The sequence below is a fragment of the Girardinichthys multiradiatus genome, chromosome 24, assembly GCF_021462225.1.
Source record: "Girardinichthys multiradiatus isolate DD_20200921_A chromosome 24, DD_fGirMul_XY1, whole genome shotgun sequence".
Taxonomy (NCBI): domain Eukaryota; kingdom Metazoa; phylum Chordata; class Actinopteri; order Cyprinodontiformes; family Goodeidae; genus Girardinichthys; species Girardinichthys multiradiatus.
In genome coordinates, this window is record NC_061816.1 from 7629535 (window position 1) to 7648889 (window position 19355).

The window sequence follows — 19355 nt, forward strand, 5'->3', positions numbered from 1 at the left end:
AATTTTTTGTTGAATCGTATGCCGAATCGGATTTTGGATTTTTTGGCCGTCATTAACTGAGTAGCTGCCTGGTGGATTGTGGGCAGGTAACAATCCCACAAAATCTATTCATGTTAGCTACAAAGTCATAAGCCCCATTAATGTTTATCCAAATAAAAACTGTATTAGATGAGTTTAGATAATTCAGGAATGAAAGTAAACGTAACTTTCCTTCGACATTCACTCGCACTTAAGCTAGCTGCAACATTCAAAGGTAATTATCGACTGAGTGAAGACGTTTTTATTTCTTTTTATTTCCCTCCTAATATGAGGTCTATGTCACAAAAGGAACTGCTCTCCCCGTCAGGGAATCGGACCCCGGTCTCCCGCGTGACAGGCGGGGATACTCACCACTATACTAACGAGGAGTCAAGAACAGAGCGGCTGAGGTGGCTTGTCGCCAGTGCTAGATCAAGCTTCTCAAATCCTTATGCTCTGACGTTGTGATTAGATGTGGAGACCTGGCCTTTCTTCCAGGCTATCACACCTTCTGTCTTTGTGGTTGTACGCAATACAGTTCAGCATTGGTGTTTCAGTTGTAGAATTCTCGCCTGCCACGCGGGAGGCCTTTGTTCGATTCCCGGCCAATGCATTTCTGTTCTCTCACGGAGCTCAACTAAGTTCTTTGTTTGAAAACAAATGCTCATCAACCCTACACCACCAAAGAACTGCCTCGGGTTTAGCTGTCCAGGCTTGTTGCTCCTTCAAGATACCTAGGTGGTTTTAAACCATGTTCCAAGCTCCAGTCCGAACAATTCTATCTTAGTATCATCACAGCTGTCCCGTAAAGGCCTCAGAGATTTATTGAAAGATCATCAATAAACAGCCTAGAGAAGACCAAGAGACATAGTAGACAGGCCAGGGAAAAAGCTCTGAAAAACTTTCAATCCAACTTTATTTATAGAGGGCTTTCCAAACAGTCAAGCGTAACACAAAGTGCTTTACAAAGGTTAAAAAGAGAGGGACAGAGAATGGCCTGAGCGGCCTCATTCAATTCAACGTGTTGTAAATGCTACGGACGTCATACAGGCCAATTTATTGTTGGATCGTATGCCGAATCGGATTTTGGATTTTTTGGCCGTCATTAACTGAGTAGCTGCCTGGTGGATTGTGGGCAGGTAACAATCCCACAAAATCTATTCATGTTAGCTACAAAGTCATAACCCCCATTAATGTTTATCCAAATAAAAACTGTATTAGATGAGTTTAGATAATTCAGGAATGAAAGTAAACGTAACTTTCCTTCGACATTCACTCGCACTTAAGCTAGCTGCAACATTCAAAGGTAATTATCGACTGAGTGAAGACGTTTTTATTTCTTTTTATTTCCCTCCTAATATGAGGTCTATGTCACAAAAGGAACTGCTCTCCCCGTCGGGGAATCGGACCCCGGTCTACCGCGTGACAGGCGGGGATCCTCACCACTATACTAACGAGGAGTCGAGAACAGAGCGGCTGAGGTGGATTGTCGCCAGTGCCAGATCAAGCTTCTCAAATCCTTATGCTCTGACGTTGTGATTAGATGTGGAGACCTGGCCTTTCTTCCAGGCTATCACAACTTCTGTCTTTGTGGTTGTATGCAATACAGTTCAGCATTGGTGTTTCAGTGGTAGAATTCTCGCCTGCCACACGGGAGGCCCGGGTTTGATTCCTGGCCAATGCATTTCTATTCTCTCACGGAGCTCAACTAAGTTCTTTGTTTGAAAATAAATGCTCATCAACCCTACACCACCAAAGAACTGCCTCGGGTTTAGCTGACCAGGCTTGTTGCTCCTTCAAGATACCTAGGTGGTTTTAAACCATGTTCCAAGCTCCAGTCCGAACAATTCTATCTTAGTATCATCACAGCTGTCCCGTAAAGGCCTCAGAGATTTATTGAAAGATCATCAATAAACAGCCTAGAGAAGACCAAGAGACATAGTAGACAGGCCAGGGAAAAAGCTCTGAAAAACTTTCAATCCAACTTTATTTATAGAGGGCTTTCCAAACAGTCAAGCGTAACACAAAGTGCTTTACAAAGGTTAAAAAGAGAGGGACAGACATTATCACAGAGAATGGCCTGAGCGGCCTCATTCAATTCAACGTGTTCCAAATGCTACGGACGTCATACAGGCCAATTTTTTGTTGGATCGTATGCCGAATCGGATTTTGGATTTTTTGGCCGTCATTAACTGAGTAGCTGCCTGGTGGATTGTGGGCAGGTAACAATCCCACAAAATCTATTCATGTTAGCTACAAAGTCATAAGCCCCATTAATGTTTATCCAAATAAAAACTGTATTAGATGAGTTTAGATAATTCAGGAATGAAAGTAAACGTAACTTTCCTTCGACATTCACTCGCACTTAAGCTAGCTGCAACATTCAAAGGTAATTATCGACTGAGTAAAGATGTTTTTATTTCCCTCCTAATATGAGGTCTATGTCACAAAAGGAACTGCTCTCCCCATCGGGGAATCGGACCCCGGTCTCCCGCGTGACAGGCGGGGATACTCACCACTATACTAACGAGGAGTCAAGAACAGAGCGGCTGAGGTGGATTGTCGCCAGTGCTAGATCAAGCTTCTCAAATCCTTATGCTCTGACGTTGTGATTAGATGTGGAGACCTGGCCTTTCTTCCAGGCTATCACACCTTCTGTCTTTGTGGTTGTACACAATACAGTTCAGCATTGGTGTTTCAGTTGTAGAATTCTCGCCTGCCACGCGGGAGGCCTTTGTTCGATTCCCGGCCAATGCATTTCTGTTCTCTCACGGAGCTCAACTAAGTTCTTTGTTTGAAAATAAATGCTCATCAACCCTACACCACCAAAGAACTGCCTCGGGTTTAGCTGACCAGGCTTGTTGCTCCTTCAAGATACCTAGGTGGTTTTAAACCATGTTCCAAGCTCCAGTCCGAACAATTCTATCTTAGTATCATCACAGCTGTCCCGTAAAGGCCTCAGAGATTTATTGAAAGATCATCAATAAACAGCCTAGAGAAGACCAAGAGACATAGTAGACAGGCCAGGGAAAAAGCTCTGAAAAACTTTCAATCCAACTTTATTTATAGAGGGCTTTCCAAACAGTCAAGCGTAACACAAAGTGCTTTACAAAGGTTAAAAAGAGAGGGACAGAGAATGGCCTGAGTGGCCTCATTCAATTCAACGTGTTCTAAATGCTACGGACGTCATACAGGCCAATTTTTTGTTGGATCGTATGCCGAATCGGATTTTGGATTTTTTGGCCGTCATTAACTGAGTAGCTGCCTGGTGGATTGTGGGCAGGTAACAATCCCACAAAATCTATTCATGTTAGCTACAAAGTCATAACCCCCATTAATGTTTATCCAAATAAAAACTGTATTAGATGAGTTTAGATAATTCAGGAATGAAAGTAAACGTAACTTTCCTTCGACATTCACTCGCACTTAAGCTAGCTGCAACATTCAAAGGTAATTATCGACTGAGTGAAGACGTTTTTGTTTCTTTTTATTTCCCTCCTAATATGAGGTCTATGTCACAAAAGGAACTGCTCTCCCCGTCGGGGAATCGGACCCCGGTCTACCGCGTGACAGGCGGGGATCCTCACCACTATACTAACGAGGAGTCGAGAACAGAGCGGCTGAGGTGGATTGTCGCCAGTGCCAGATCAAGCTTCTCAAATCCTTATGCTCTGACGTTGTGATTAGATGTGGAGACCTGGCCTTTCTTCCAGGCTATCACAACTTCTGTCTTTGTGGTTGTATGCAATACAGTTCAGCATTGGTGTTTCAGTGGTAGAATTCTCGCCTGCCACACGGGAGGCCCGGGTTCGATTCCTGGCCAATGCATTTCTATTCTCTCACGGAGCTCAACTAAGTTCTTTGTTTGAAAATAAATGCTCATCAACCCTACACCACCAAATAACTGCCTCGGGTTTAGCTGTCCAGGCTTGTTGCTCCTTCAAGATACCTCGGTGGTTTTAAACCATGTTCCAAGCTCCAGTCCGAACAATTCTATCTTAGTATCATCACAGCTGTCCCGTAAAGGCCTCAGAGATTTATTGAAAGATCATCAATAAACAGCCTAGAGAAGACCAAGAGACATAGTAGACAGGCCAGGGAAAAAGCTCTGAAAAACTTTCAATCCAACTTTATTTATAGAGGGCTTTCCAAACAGTCAAGCGTAACACAAAGTGCTTTACAAAGGTTAAAAAGAGAGGGACAGACATTATCACAGAGAATGGCCTGAGCGGCCCCATTCAATTCAACGTGTTCTAAATGCTACGGACGTCATACAGGCCAATTTTTGGTTGGATCGTATGCCGAATCGGATTTTGGATTTTTTGGCCGTCATTAACTGAGTAGCTGCCTGGTGGATTGTGGGCAGGTAAATATCCCACAAAATCTATTCATGTTAGCTACAAAGTCATAACCCCCATTAATATTTATCCAAATAAAAACTGTATTAGATGAGTTTAGATAATTCAGGAATGAAAGTAAACGTAACTTTCCTTCGATATTCACTCGCACTTAAGCTAGCTGCAACATTCAAAGGTAATTATCGACTGAGTGAAGATGTTTTTATTTCTTTTTATTTCCCTCCTAATATGAGGTCTATGTCACAAAAGGAACTGCTCTCCCCGTCGGGGAATCGGACCCCGGTCTCCCGCATGACAGGCGGGGATACTCACCACTATACTAACGAGGAGTCGAGAACAGAGCGGCTGAGGTGGATTGTCGCCAGTGCTAGATCAAGCTTCTCAAATCCTTATGCTCTGACGTTGTGATTAGATGTGGAGACCTGGCCTTTCTTCCAGGCTATCACACCTTCTGTCTTTGTGGTTGTACGCAATACAGTTCAGCATTGGTGTTTCAGTTGTAGAATTCTCGCCTGCCACGCGGGAGGCCTTTGTTCGATTCCCGGCCAATGCATTTCTGTTTTCTCATGGAGCTCAACTAAGTTCTTTGTTTGAAAACAAATGCTCATCAACCCTACACCACCAAAGAACTGCCTCGGGTTTAGCTGTCCAGGCTTGTTGCTCCTTCAAGATACCTAGGTGGTTTTAAACCATGTTCCAAGCTCCAGTCCGAACAATTCTATCTTAGTATCATCACAGCTGTCCCGTAAAGGCCTCAGAGATTTATTGAAAGATCATCAATAAACAGCCTAGAGAAGACCAAGAGACATAGTAGACAGGCCAGGAAAAAAGCTCTGAAAAACTTTCAATCCAACTTTATTTATAGAGGGCTTTCCAAACAGTCAAGCGTAACACAAAGTGCTTTACAAAGGTTAAAAAGAGAGGGACAGAGAATGGCCTGAGCGGCCTCATTCAATTCAACGTGTTCTAAATGCTACGGACGTCATACAGGCCAATTTATTGTTGGATCGTATGCCGAATCGGATTTTGGATTTTTTGGCCGTCATTAACTGAGTAGCTGCCTGGTGGATTGTGGGCAGGTAACAATCCCACAAAATCTATTCATGTTAGCTACAAAGTCATAACCCCCATTAATGTTTATCCAAATAAAAACTGTATTAGATGAGTTTAGATAATTCAGGAATGAAAGTAAACGTAACTTTCCTTCGACATTCACTCGCACTTAAGCTAGCTGCAACATTCAAAGGTAATTATCGACTGAGTGAAGACGTTTTTATTTCTTTTTATTTCCCTCCTAATATGAGGTCTATGTCACAAAAGGAACTGCTCTCCCCGTCAGGGAATCGGACCCCGGTCTCCCGCGTGACAGGCGGGGATACTCACCACTATACTAACGAGGAGTCAAGAACAGAGCGGCTGAGGTGGCTTGTCGCCAGTGCTAGATCAAGCTTCTCAAATCCTTATGCTCTGACGTTGTGATTAGATGTGGAGACCTGGCCTTTCTTCCAGGCTATCACACCTTCTGTCTTTGTGGTTGTACGCAATACAGTTCAGCATTGGTGTTTCAGTTGTAGAATTCTCGCCTGCCACGCGGGAGGCCTTTGTTCGATTCCCGGCCAATGCATTTCTGTTCTCTCACGGAGCTCAACTAAGTTCTTTGTTTGAAAACAAATGCTCATCAACCCTACACCACCAAAGAACTGCCTCGGGTTTAGCTGTCCAGGCTTGTTGCTCCTTCAAGATACCTAGGTGGTTTTAAACCATGTTCCAAGCTCCAGTCCGAACAATTCTATCTTAGTATCATCACAGCTGTCCCGTAAAGGCCTCAGAGATTTATTGAAAGATCATCAATAAACAGCCTAGAGAAGACCAAGAGACATAGTAGACAGGCCAGGAAAAAAGCTCTGAAAAACTTTCAATCCAACTTTATTTATAGAGGGCTTTCCAAACAGTCAAGCGTAACACAAAGTGCTTTACAAAGGTTAAAAAGAGAGGGACAGAGAATGGCCTGAGCGGCCTCATTCAATTCAACGTGTTCTAATTGCTACGGACGTCATACAGGCCAATTTATTGTTGGATCGTATGCCGAATCGGATTTTGGATTTTTTGGCCGTCATTAACTGAGTAGCTGCCTGGTGGATTGTGGGCAGGTAACAATCCCACAAAATCTATTCATGTTAGCTACAAAGTCATAACCCCCATTAATGTTTATCCAAATAAAAACTGTATTAGATGAGTTTAGATAATTCAGGAATGAAAGTAAACGTAACTTTCCTTCGACATTCACTCGCACTTAAGCTAGCTGCAACATTCAAAGGTAATTATCGACTGAGTGAAGACGTTTTTATTTCTTTTTATTTCCCTCCTAATATGAGGTCTATGTCACAAAAGGAACTGCTCTCCCCGTCGGGGAATCGGACCCCGGTCTACCGCGTGACAGGCGGGGATCCTCACCACTATACTAACGAGGAGTCGAGAACAGAGCGGCTGAGGTGGATTGTCGCCAGTGCCAGATCAAGCTTCTCAAATCCTTATGCTCTGACGTTGTGATTAGATGTGGAGACCTGGCCTTTCTTCCAGGCTATCACAACTTCTGTCTTTGTGGTTGTATGCAATACAGTTCAGCATTGGTGTTTCAGTGGTAGAATTCTCGCCTGCCACACGGGAGGCCCGGGTTTGATTCCTGGCCAATGCATTTCTATTCTCTCACGGAGCTCAACTAAGTTCTTTGTTTGAAAATAAATGCTCATCAACCCTACACCACCAAAGAACTGCCTCGGGTTTAGCTGACCAGGCTTGTTGCTCCTTCAAGATACCTAGGTGGTTTTAAACCATGTTCCAAGCTCCAGTCCGAACAATTCTATCTTAGTATCATCACAGCTGTCCCGTAAAGGCCTCAGAGATTTATTGAAAGATCATCAATAAACAGCCTAGAGAAGACCAAGAGACATAGTAGACAGGCCAGGGAAAAAGCTCTGAAAAACTTTCAATCCAACTTTATTTATAGAGGGCTTTCCAAACAGTCAAGCGTAACACAAAGTGCTTTACAAAGGTTAAAAAGAGAGGGACAGACATTATCACAGAGAATGGCCTGAGCGGCCTCATTCAATTCAACGTGTTCCAAATGCTACGGACGTCATACAGGCCAATTTTTTTGTTGGATCGTATGCCGAATCGGATTTTGGATTTTTTGGCCGTCATTAACTGAGTAGCTGCCTGGTGGATTGTGGGCAGGTAACAATCCCACAAAATCTATTCATGTTAGCTACAAAGTCATAAGCCCCATTAATGTTTATCCAAATAAAAACTGTATTAGATGAGTTTAGATAATTCAGGAATGAAAGTAAACGTAACTTTCCTTCGACATTCACTCGCACTTAAGCTAGCTGCAACATTCAAAGGTAATTATCGACTGAGTGAAGACGTTTTTATTTCTTTTTATTTCCCTCCTAATATGAGGTCTATGTCACAAAAGGAACTGCTCTCCCCGTCAGGGAATCGGACCCCGGTCTCCCGCGTGACAGGCGGGGATACTCACCACTATACTAACGAGGAGTCAAGAACAGAGCGGCTGAGGTGGCTTGTCGCCAGTGCTAGATCAAGCTTCTCAAATCCTTATGCTCTGACGTTGTGATTAGATGTGGAGACCTGGCCTTTCTTCCAGGCTATCACACCTTCTGTCTTTGTGGTTGTACGCAATACAGTTCAGCATTGGTGTTTCAGTTGTAGAATTCTCGCCTGCCACGCGGGAGGCCTTTGTTCGATTCCCGGCCAATGCATTTCTGTTCTCTCACGGAGCTCAACTAAGTTCTTTGTTTGAAAATAAATGCTCATCAACCCTACACCACCAAAGAACTGCCTCGGGTTTAGCTGACCAGGCTTGTTGCTCCTTCAAGATACCTAGGTGGTTTTAAACCATGTTCCAAGCTCCAGTCCGAACAATTCTATCTTAGTATCATCACAGCTGTCCCGTAAAGGCCTCAGAGATTTATTGAAAGATCATCAATAAACAGCCTAGAGAAGACCAAGAGACATAGTAGACAGGCCAGGGAAAAAGCTCTGAAAAACTTTCAATCCAACTTTATTTATAGAGGGCTTTCCAAACAGTCAAGCGTAACACAAAGTGCTTTACAAAGGTTAAAAAGAGAGGGACAGAGAATGGCCTGAGTGGCCTCATTCAATTCAACGTGTTCTAAATGCTACGGACGTCATACAGGCCAATTTTTTGTTGGATCGTATGCCGAATCGGATTTTGGATTGTTGTGGAATTTTCTTATCAAAGTGGGTAGAAGTTGACTCATAACAAGAGAAAATCCGGACTTTGTCTTATAAGTTTTATTCAAAGGCATTCAGCGTTTGAAGACCCTGACACTGAGGTTAGTCAGTGAAACAGAGCCCCGATCAACATTTACACACAGTATTTATACCAGAACATGACTGTGTTATCTCAACTTCCAAGAGTCTGTGTTTTATGACCCAAACCCTTCTTGAGTTCAAAGGTGACAAGGTTATCTAGGAACAGACCTAACTGCCCTTCCTGACATCATCCTAAATGATGGGTCTTAACCATTAAACTCTCCAGCATTGGAATTTAGAGTCCATCTGCTCTAAAAAACAGAACACTAACAAAACACAGAGGTCAGAGGTGAGAGGTAGATGGAAGGTCACCTGTGGGTGATAAAACACAGAATCAAATGAGAGAGGTGAAGGGAATATCAGAGCACTTTAAAAGAATTTTCCATTACAGGATTTTTTGGCCGTCATTCACTGAGTAGCTGCCTGGTGGATTGTGGGCAGGTAACAATCCCACAAAATCTATTCATGTTAGCTACAAAGTCATAACCCCCATTAATGTTTATCCAAATAAAAACTGTATTAGATGAGTTTAGATAATTCAGGAATGAAAGTAAACGTAACTTTCCTTCGACATTCACTCGCACTTAAGTTAGCTGCAACATTCAAAGGTAATTATCGACTGAGTGAAGATGTTTTTGTTTCTTTTTATTTCCCTCCTAATATGAGGTCTATGTCACAAAAGGAACTGCTCTCCTAGTCGGGGAATCGGACCCCGGTCTCCCGCGTGACAGGCGGTGATACTCACCACTATACAAACAGTAGTCGAGAACAGAGCGGCTGAGGTGGATTGTCGCCAGTGCTAGATCAAGCTTCTCAAATCCTTATGCTCTGACGTTGTGATTAGATGTGGAGACCTGGCCTTTCTTCCAGGCTATCACACCTTCTGTCTTTGTGGTTGTACGCAATACAGTTCAGCATTGGTGTTTCAGTGGTAGTATTCTCGCCTGCCACGCGGGAGGCCCGGGTTCGATTCCCGGCCAATGCATTTCTGTTCTCTCACGGAGCTCAACTAAGTTCTTTGTTTGAAAATAAGTGCTCATCAACCCTACACCACCAAAGAACTGCCTCGGGTTTAGCTGTCCAGGCTTGTTGCTCCTTCAAGATACCTAGGTGGTTTTAAACCATGTTCCAAGCTCCAGTCCGAACAATTCTATCTTAGTATCATCACAGCTGTCCCGTAAAGGCCTCAGAGATTTATTGAAAGATCATCAATAAACAGCCTAGAGAAGACCAAGAGACATAGTAGACAGGCCAGGGAAAAAGCTCTGAAAAACTTTCAATCCAACTTTATTTATAGAGGGCTTTCCAAACAGTCAAGCGTAACACAAAGTGCTTTACAAAGGTTTAAAAGAGAAGGACAGAGAATGGCCTGAGCGGCTTCATTCAATTCAACGTGTTCTAATTGCTACGGACGTCATACAGGCCAATTTTTTTGTTGGATCGTATGCCGAATCGGATTTTGGATTTTTTGGCCGTCATTAACTGAGTAGCTGCCTGGTGGATTGTGGGCAGGTAACAATCCCACAAAATCTATTCATGTTAGCTACAAAGTCATAACCCCATTAATGTTTATCCAAATAAAAACTGTATTAGATGAGTTTAGATAATTCAGGAATGAAAGTAAACGTAACTTTCCTTCGACATTCACTCGCACTTAAGCTAGCTGCAACATTCAAAGGTAATTATCGACTGAGTGAAGATGTTTTTGTTTCTTTTTATTTCCCTCCTAATATGAGGTCTATGTCACAAAAGGAACTGCTCTCCCCGTCGGGGAATCAGACCCCGGTCTCCCACGTGACAGGCTGGGATACTCACCACTATACTAACGAGGAGTCGAGAACAGAGCGGCTGAGGTGGATTGTCGCCAGTGCTAGATCAAGCTTCTCAAATCCTTATGCTCTGACGTTGTGATTAGATGTGGAGACCTGGCCTTTCTTCCAGGCTATCACACCTTCTGTCTTTGTGGTTGTACACAATACAGTTCAGCATTGGTGTTTCAGTTGTAGAATTCTCGCCTGCCACGCGGGAGGCCATTGTTCAATTCCTGGCCAATGCATTTCTGTTCTCTCATGGAGCTCAACTAAGTTCTTTGTTTGAAAATAAATGCTCATCAACCCTACACCACCAAAGAACTGCCTCGGGTTTAGCTGACCAGGCTTGTTGCTCCTTCAAGATACCTAGGTGGTTTTAAACCATGTTCCAAACTCCAGTCCGAACAATTCTATCTTAGTATTATCACAGCTGTCCCGTAAAGGCCTCAGAGATTTATTGAAAGATCATCAATAAACAGCCTAGAGAAGACCAAGAGACATAGTAGACAGGCCAGGGAAAAAGCTCTGAAAAACGTTCAATCCAACTTTATTTATAGAGGGCTTTCCAAACAGTCAAGCTTAACACAAAGTGCTTTACAAAGGTTAAAAAGAGAGGGACAGAGAATGGCCTGAGTGGCCTCATTCAATTCAACGTGTTCTAAATGCTACGGACGTCATACAGGCCAATTTTTTGTTGGATCGTATGCCGAATCGGATTTTGGATTGTTGTGGAATTTTCTTATCAAAGTGGGTAGAAGTTGACTCATAACAAGAGAAAATCCGGACTTTGTCTTATAAGTTTTATTCAAAGGCATTCAGCGTTTGAAGACCCTGACACTGAGGTTAGTCAGTGAAACAGAGCCCCGATCAACATTTACACACAATATTTATACCAGAACATGACTGTGTTATCTCAACTTCCAAGAGTCTGTGTTTTATGACCCAAACCCTTCTTGAGTTCAAAGGTGACAAGGTTATCTAGGAACAGACCTAACTGCCCTTCCTGACATCATCCTAAATGATGGGTCTTAACCATTAAACTCTCCAGCATTGGAATTTAGAGTCCATCTGCTCTAAAAAACAGAACACTAACAAAACACAGAGGTCAGAGGTGAGAGGTAGATGGAAGGTCACCTGTGGGTGATAAAACACAGAATCAAATGAGAGAGGTGAAGGGAATATCAGAGCACTTTAAAAGAATTTTCCATTACAGGATTTTTTGGCCGTCATTAACTGAGTAGCTGCCTGGTGGATTGTGGGCAGGTAACAATCCCACAAAATCTATTCATGTTAGCTACAAAGTCATAACCCCCATTAATGTTTATCCAAATAAAAACTGTATTAGATGAGTTTAGATAATTCAGGAATGAAAGTAAACGTAACTTTCCTTCGACATTCACTCGCACTTAAGCTAGCTGCAACATTCAAAGGTAATTATCGACTGAGTGAAGATGTTTTTGTTTCTTTTTATTTCCCTCCTAATATGAGGTCTATGTCACAAACTGCTCTCCATCCATAATGATGATCCAAATAACACATTTTTAACTCAACATCTCGAAAAATCGTGTTTATCGAATCCATAATGATGATCCAAATAACACATTTTTAACTCAACATCTCGAAAAATCGTGTTTATCGAATCCATAATGATGATCCAAATAACACATTTTTAACTCAACATCTCGAAAAATCGTGTTTACCGAATCCATAATGATTATCCAAATAACACATTTTTAACGCAATATTTCATACTCAACATCAATTCCAAAAACCTATGCAATCTTCATCCACGCTTTTTCCTTCCGTTTCTTTTTTTTGCTACACATGCCACTCAGATGTTGTAGTTACAATTTACTGCGTAACGTTTACGTGGGGATTTGACCATTTTAGTTTTGTATTTTCAAAAAAGGCAAGCTGCAACATTCCAAAGACAGCATCGACCAAAGAAACATTACTTCCGTTTTTCTTTTTCCTCAAACAAGGTCTGCCATAATGCTGATCCAAATAACACATTTTTAACTCAACATCTGGAAAAATCGGGTTTACCGAATCCATAATGATGATCCAAATAACACATTTTTAACTCAACGTCTCGAAAAATCGTGTTTACCGCATCCATAATGATGATCCAAATAACACATTTTTAACCAAACATCTCGAAAAATCGTGTTTATCGAATCCATAATGATGATCCAAATAACAGATTTTTAACTCAACATCTCGAAAAATCGTGTTTACCGAATCCATAATGATGATCCAAATAACACATTTTGAACGCAATATTTCATACTCAACATCAATTCCAAAAACCTATGCAATCTTCATCCACGCTTTTTTCTTCCGTTTCTTTTTTTTGCTACACATGCCACTCAGATGTTGTAGTTACAATTTACTGCGTAACGTTTACGTGGGGATTTGACCATTTTAGTTTTGTATTTTCAAGAAAGGCAAGCTGCAACATTCCAAAGACAGCATTGACCAAAGAAACATTACTTCCGTTTCTCTTTTTCCTCAAACAAGGTCTGCCACAAAAACCAAGCACTCCCCGTCGGGGAATCGAACCCCGGTCTCCCGCGTGACAGGCGGGGATACTCTCCACTATACTAACGAGGAGACGGTGGAGACATGGTCATCCACGAGACCACCCGACTCGTGGGAGCAAGAATTCACGCATGAACATGTATAGGAAATCGTGTTTACCGCATCCATAATGCTGATCCAAATAACACATTTTTAACTCAACATCTCGAAAAATCGTGTTTACCGAATCCATAATGATGATCCAAATAACACATTTTTAACTCAACATCTCGAAAAATCGTGTTTACCGAATCCATAATGATGATCCAAATAACACATTTTTAACGCAATATTTCATACTCAACATCAATTCCAAAAACCTATGCAATCTTCATCCACGCTTTTTCCTTCCGTTTCTTTTTCTTGCTACACATGCCACTCAGATGTTGTAGTTACAATTTACTGCGTAACGTTTACGTGGGGATTTGACCATTTTAGTTTTGTATTTTCAAAAAAGGCAAGCTGCAACATTCCAAAGACAGCATCGACCTAAGAAACATTACTTCCATTTTTCTTTTTCCTCAAACAAGGTCTGCCATAATGCTGATCCAAATAACAAATTTTTAACTCAACATCTCGAAAAATCGTGTTTACCGAATCCATAATGATGATCCATATAACACATTTTTAACTCAACATCTCGAAAAATCGTGTTTACCGCATCCATAATGATGATCCAAATAACACATTTTTAACTCAACATCTCGAAAAATCGTGTTTACCGCATCCATAATGATGATCCAAATAACACATTTTTAACTCAACATCTCGAAAAATCGTGTTTATCGAATCCATAATGATGATCCATATAACACATTTTTAACTCAACATCTCGAAAAATCGTGTTTACCGCATCCATAATGATGATCCAAATAACACATTTTTAACTCAACATCTCGAAAAATCGTGTTTACCGCATCCATAATGATGATCCAAATAACACATTTTTAACTCAACATCTCGAAAAATCGTGTTTACCGAATCCATAATGATGATCCAAATAACACATTTTTAACGCAATATTTCATACTCAACATCAATTCCAAAAACCTATGCAATCTTCATCCACGCTTTTTCCTTCCGTTTCTTTTTTTTGCTACACATGCCACTCAGATGTTGTAGTTACAATTTACTGCGTAACGTTTACGTGGGGATTTGACCATTTTAGTTTTGTATTTTCAAGAAAGGCAAGCTGCAACATTCCAAAGACAGCATCGACCAAAGAAACATTACTTCCGTTTTTCTTTTTCCTCAAACAAGGTCTGCCATAATGCTGATCCAAATAACACATTTTTAACTCAACATCTCGAAAAATCGTGTTTACCGAATCCATAATGATGATCCAAATAACAAATTTTTAACTCAACGTCTCGAAAAATCGTGTTTACCGCATCCATAATGATGATCCAAATAACAAATTTTTAACTCAACATCTCGAAAAATCTTGTTTATCGAATCCATAATGATGATCCATATAACACATTTTTAACTCAACATCTCGAAAAATCGTGTTTACCGCATCCATAATGATGATCCAAATAACACATTTTTAACTCAACATCTCGAAAAATCGTGTTTATCGAATCCATAATGATGATCCAAATAACACATTTTTAACTCAACATCTCGAAAAATCGTGTTTACCGAATCCATAATGATGATCCAAATAACACATTTTTAACGCAATATTTCATACTCAACATCAATTCCAAAAACCTATGCAATCTTCATCCACGCTTTTTCCTTCCGTTTCTTTTTTTTGCTACACATGCCACTCAGATGTTGTAGTTACAATTTACTGCGTAATGTTTACGTGGGGATTTGACCATTTTAGTTTTGTATTTTCAAGAAAGGCAAGCTGCAACATTCCAAAGACAGCATTGACCAAAGAAACATTACTTCCGTTTCTCTTTTTCCTCAAACAAGGTCTGCCACAAAAACCAAGCACTCCCCGTCAGGGAATCGAACCCCGGTCTCCCGCGTGACAGGCGGGGATACTCTCCACTATACTAACGAGGAGACGGTGGAGACATGGTCATCCACGAGACCACCCGACTCGTGGGAGCAAGAATTCACGCATGAACATGTATAGGAAATCGTGTTTACCGCATCCATAATGCTGATCCAAATAACACATTTTTAACTCAACATCTCGAAAAATCGTGTTTACCGAATCCATAATGATTATCCAAATAACACATTTTTAACGCAATATTTCATACTCAACATCAATTCCAAAAACCTATGCAATCTTCATCCACGCTTTTTCCTTCCGTTTCTTTTTTTTGCTACACATGCCACTCAGATGTTGTAGTTACAATTTACTGCGTAACGTTTACGTGGGGATTTGACCATTTTAGTTTTGTATTTTCAAAAAAGGCAAGCTGCAACATTCCAAAGACAGCATCGACCAAAGAAACATTACTTCCGTTTTTCTTTTTCCTCAAACAAGGTCTGCCATAATGCTGATCCAAATAACACATTTTTAACTCAACATCTCGAAAAATCGTGTTTACCAAATCCATAATGAAGATCCAAATAACACATTTTTAACTCAACGTCTCGAAAAATCGTGTTTACCGCATCCATAATGATGATCCAAATAACACATTTTTAACTCAACATCTCGAAAAATCGTGTTTACCGCATCCATAATGATGATCCAAATAACACATTTTTAACTCAACATCTCGAAAAATCGTGTTTACCGAATCCATAATGATGATCCAAATAACACATTTTTAACGCAATATTTCATACTCAACATCAATTCCAAAAACCTATGCAATCTTCATCCACGCTTTTTCCTTCCGTTTCTTTTTTTTGCTACACATGCCACTCAGATGTTGTAGTCACAATTTACTGCGTAACGTTTACGTGGGGATTTGACCATTTTAGTTTTGTATTTTCAAGAAAGGCAAGCTGCAACATTCCAAAGACAGCATCGACCAAAGAAACATTACTTCCGTTTTTCTTTTTCCTCAAACAAGGTCTGCCATAATGCTGATCCAAATAACACATTTTTAACTCAACATCTCGAAAAATCGTGTTTACCGAATCCATAATGATGATCCAAATAACAAATTTTTAACTCAACGTCTCGAAAAATCGTGTTTACCGCATCCATAATGATGATCCAAATAACAAATTTTTAACTCAACATCTCGAAAAATCTTGTTTATCGAATCCATAATGATGATCCATATAACACATTTTTAACTCAACATCTCGAAAAATCGTGTTTACCGCATCCATAATGATGATCCAAATAACACATTTTTAACTCAACATCTCGAAAAATCGTGTTTATCGAATCCATAATGATGATCCAAATAACACATTTTTAACTCAACATCTCGAAAAATCGTGTTTACCGAATCCATAATGATGATCCAAATAACACATTTTTAACGCAATATTTCATACTCAACATCAATTCCAAAAACCTATGCAATCTTCATCCACGCTTTTTCCTTCCGTTTCTTTTTTTTGCTACACATGCCACTCAGATGTTGTAGTTACAATTTACTGCGTAATGTTTACGTGGGGATTTGACCATTTTAGTTTTGTATTTTCAAGAAAGGCAAGCTGCAACATTCCAAAGACAGCATTGACCAAAGAAACATTACTTCCGTTTCTCTTTTTCCTCAAACAAGGTCTGCCACAAAAACCAAGCACTCCCCGTCGGGGAATCGAACCCCGGTCTCCCGCGTGACAGGCGGGGATACTCTCCACTATACTAACGAGGAGACGGTGGAGACATGGTCATCCACGAGACCACCCGACTCGTGGGAGCAAGAATTCACGCATGAACATGTATAGGAAATCGTGTTTACCGCATCCATAATGCTGATCCAAATAACACATTTTTAACTCAACATCTCGAAAAATCGTGTTTACCGAATCCATAATGATTATCCAAATAACACATTTTTAACGCAATATTTCATACTCAACATCAATTCCAAAAACCTATGCAATCTTCATCCACGCTTTTTCCTTCCGTTTCTTTTTTTTGCTACACATGCCACTCAGATGTTGTAGTTACAATTTACTGCGTAACGTTTACGTGGGGATTTGACCATTTTAGTTTTGTATTTTCAAAAAAGGCAAGCTGCAACATTCCAAAGACAGCATCGACCAAAGAAACATTACTTCCGTTTTTCTTTTTCCTCAAACAAGGTCTGCCATAATGCTGATCCAAATAACACATTTTTAACTCAACATCTCGAAAAATCGTGTTTACCGAATCCATAATGAAGATCCAAATAACACATTTTTAACTCAACGTCTCGAAAAATCGTGTTTACCGCATCCATAATGATGATCCAAATAACACATTTTTAACTCAACATCTCGAAAAATCGTGTTTATCGAATCCATAATGATGATCCAAATAACACATTTTTAACTCAACATCTCGAAAAATCGTGTTTATCGAATCCATAATGATGATCCAAATAACACATTTTTAACTCAACATCTCGAAAAATCGTGTTTACCGAATCCATAATGATTATCCAAATAACACATTTTTAACGCAATATTTCATACTCAACATCAATTCCAAAAACCTATGCAATCTTCATCCACGCTTTTTCCTTCCGTTTCTTTTTTTTGCTACACATGCCACTCAGATGTTGTAGTTACAATTTACTGCGTAACGTTTACGTGGGGATTTGACCATTTTAGTTTTGTATTTTCAAAAAAGGCAAGCTGCAACATTCCAAAGACAGCATCGACCAAAGAAACATTACTTCCGTTTTTCTTTTTCCTCAAACAAGGTCTGCCATAATGCTGATCCAAATAACACATTTTTAACTCAACATCTCGAAAAATCGGGTTTACCGAATCCATAATGATGATCCAAATAACACATTTTTAACTCAACGTCTCGAAAAATCGTGTTTACCGCATCCATAATGATGATCCAAATAACAAATTTTTAACCAAACATCTCGAAAAATCGTGTTTATCGAATCCATAATGATGATCCAAATAACAGATTTTTAACTCAACATCTCGAAAAATCGTGTTTACCGAATCCATAATGATGATCCAAATAACACATTTTTAACGCAATATTTCATACTCAACATCAATTCCAAAAACCTATGCAATCTTCATCCACGCTTTTTTCTTCCGTTTCTTTTTTTTGCTACACATGCCACTCAGATGTTGTAGTTACAATTTACTGCGTAACGTTTACGTGGGGATTTGACCATTTTAGTTTTGTATTTTCAAGAAAGGCAAGCTGCAACATTCCAAAGACAGCATTGACCAAAGAAACATTACTTCCGTTTCTCTTTTTCCTCAAACAAGGTCTGCCACAAAAACCAAGCACTCCCCGTCGGGGAATCGAACCCCGGTCTCCCGCGTGACAGGCGGGGATACTCTCCACTATACTAACGAGGAGACGGTGGAGACATGGTCATCCACGAGACCACCCGACTCGTGGGAGCAAGAATTCACGCATGAACATGTATAGGAAATCGTGTTTACCGCATCCATAATGCTGATCCAAATAACACATTTTTAACTCAACATCTCGAAAAATCGTGTTTACCGAATCCATAATGATGATCCAAATAACACATTTTTAACTCAACATCTCGAAAAATCGTGTTTACCGAATCCATAATGATGATCCAAATAACACATTTTTAACGCAATATTTCATACTCAACATCAATTCCAAAAACCTATGCAATCTTCATCCACGCTTTTTCCTTCCGTTTCTTTTTCTTGCTACACATGCCACTCAGATGTTGTAGTTACAATTTACTGCGTAACGTTTACGTGGGGATTTGACCATTTTAGTTTTGTATTTTCAAAAAAGGCAAGCTGCAACATTCCAAAGACAGCATCGACCAAAGAAACATTACTTCCATTTTTCTTTTTCCTCAAACAAGGTCTGCCATAATGCTGATCCAAATAACAAATTTTTAACTCAACATCTCGAAAAATCGTGTTTACCGAATCCATAATGATGATCCATATAACACATTTTTAACTCAACATCTCGAAAAATCGTGTTTACCGCATCCATAATGATGATCCAAATAACACATTTTTAACTCAACATCTCGAAAAATCGTGTTTACCGCATCCATAATGATGATCCAAATAACACATTTTTAACTCAACATCTCGAAAAATCGTGTTTACCGAATCCATAATGATGATCCAAATAACACATTTTTAACGCAATATTTCATACTCAACATCAATT

At 40.2% G+C, this 19355-nt stretch overlaps 8 non-coding genes across 8 annotated transcripts; 2 read left to right on the top strand and 6 right to left on the bottom strand.

Moving 5' to 3' along the window:
* Positions 1 to 2479: 2479 nt before the first annotated feature.
* trnad-guc lies at positions 2480 to 2551 on the bottom strand. The gene has a single exon. It is a non-coding gene; the product is annotated as a tRNA-Asp (tRNA).
* A 1224-nt stretch (positions 2552 to 3775) lies between these two features.
* trnag-gcc lies at positions 3776 to 3846 on the top strand. Its single transcript has one exon. It is a non-coding gene; the product is annotated as a tRNA-Gly (tRNA).
* Positions 3847 to 4633: 787 nt separating this feature from the next.
* On the bottom strand, positions 4634 to 4705 carry trnad-guc. Its single transcript has one exon. It is a non-coding gene; the product is annotated as a tRNA-Asp (tRNA).
* A 4941-nt stretch (positions 4706 to 9646) lies between these two features.
* On the top strand, positions 9647 to 9717 carry trnag-gcc. The gene has a single exon. It is a non-coding gene; the product is annotated as a tRNA-Gly (tRNA).
* A 3367-nt stretch (positions 9718 to 13084) lies between these two features.
* Positions 13085 to 13156, bottom strand: trnad-guc. Its single transcript has one exon. It is a non-coding gene; the product is annotated as a tRNA-Asp (tRNA).
* Positions 13157 to 15070: 1914 nt separating this feature from the next.
* trnad-guc lies at positions 15071 to 15142 on the bottom strand. The gene has a single exon. It is a non-coding gene; the product is annotated as a tRNA-Asp (tRNA).
* A 1658-nt stretch (positions 15143 to 16800) lies between these two features.
* Positions 16801 to 16872, bottom strand: trnad-guc. The gene has a single exon. It is a non-coding gene; the product is annotated as a tRNA-Asp (tRNA).
* A 1594-nt stretch (positions 16873 to 18466) lies between these two features.
* trnad-guc lies at positions 18467 to 18538 on the bottom strand. Its single transcript has one exon. It is a non-coding gene; the product is annotated as a tRNA-Asp (tRNA).
* Positions 18539 to 19355: the final 817 nt, after the last annotated feature.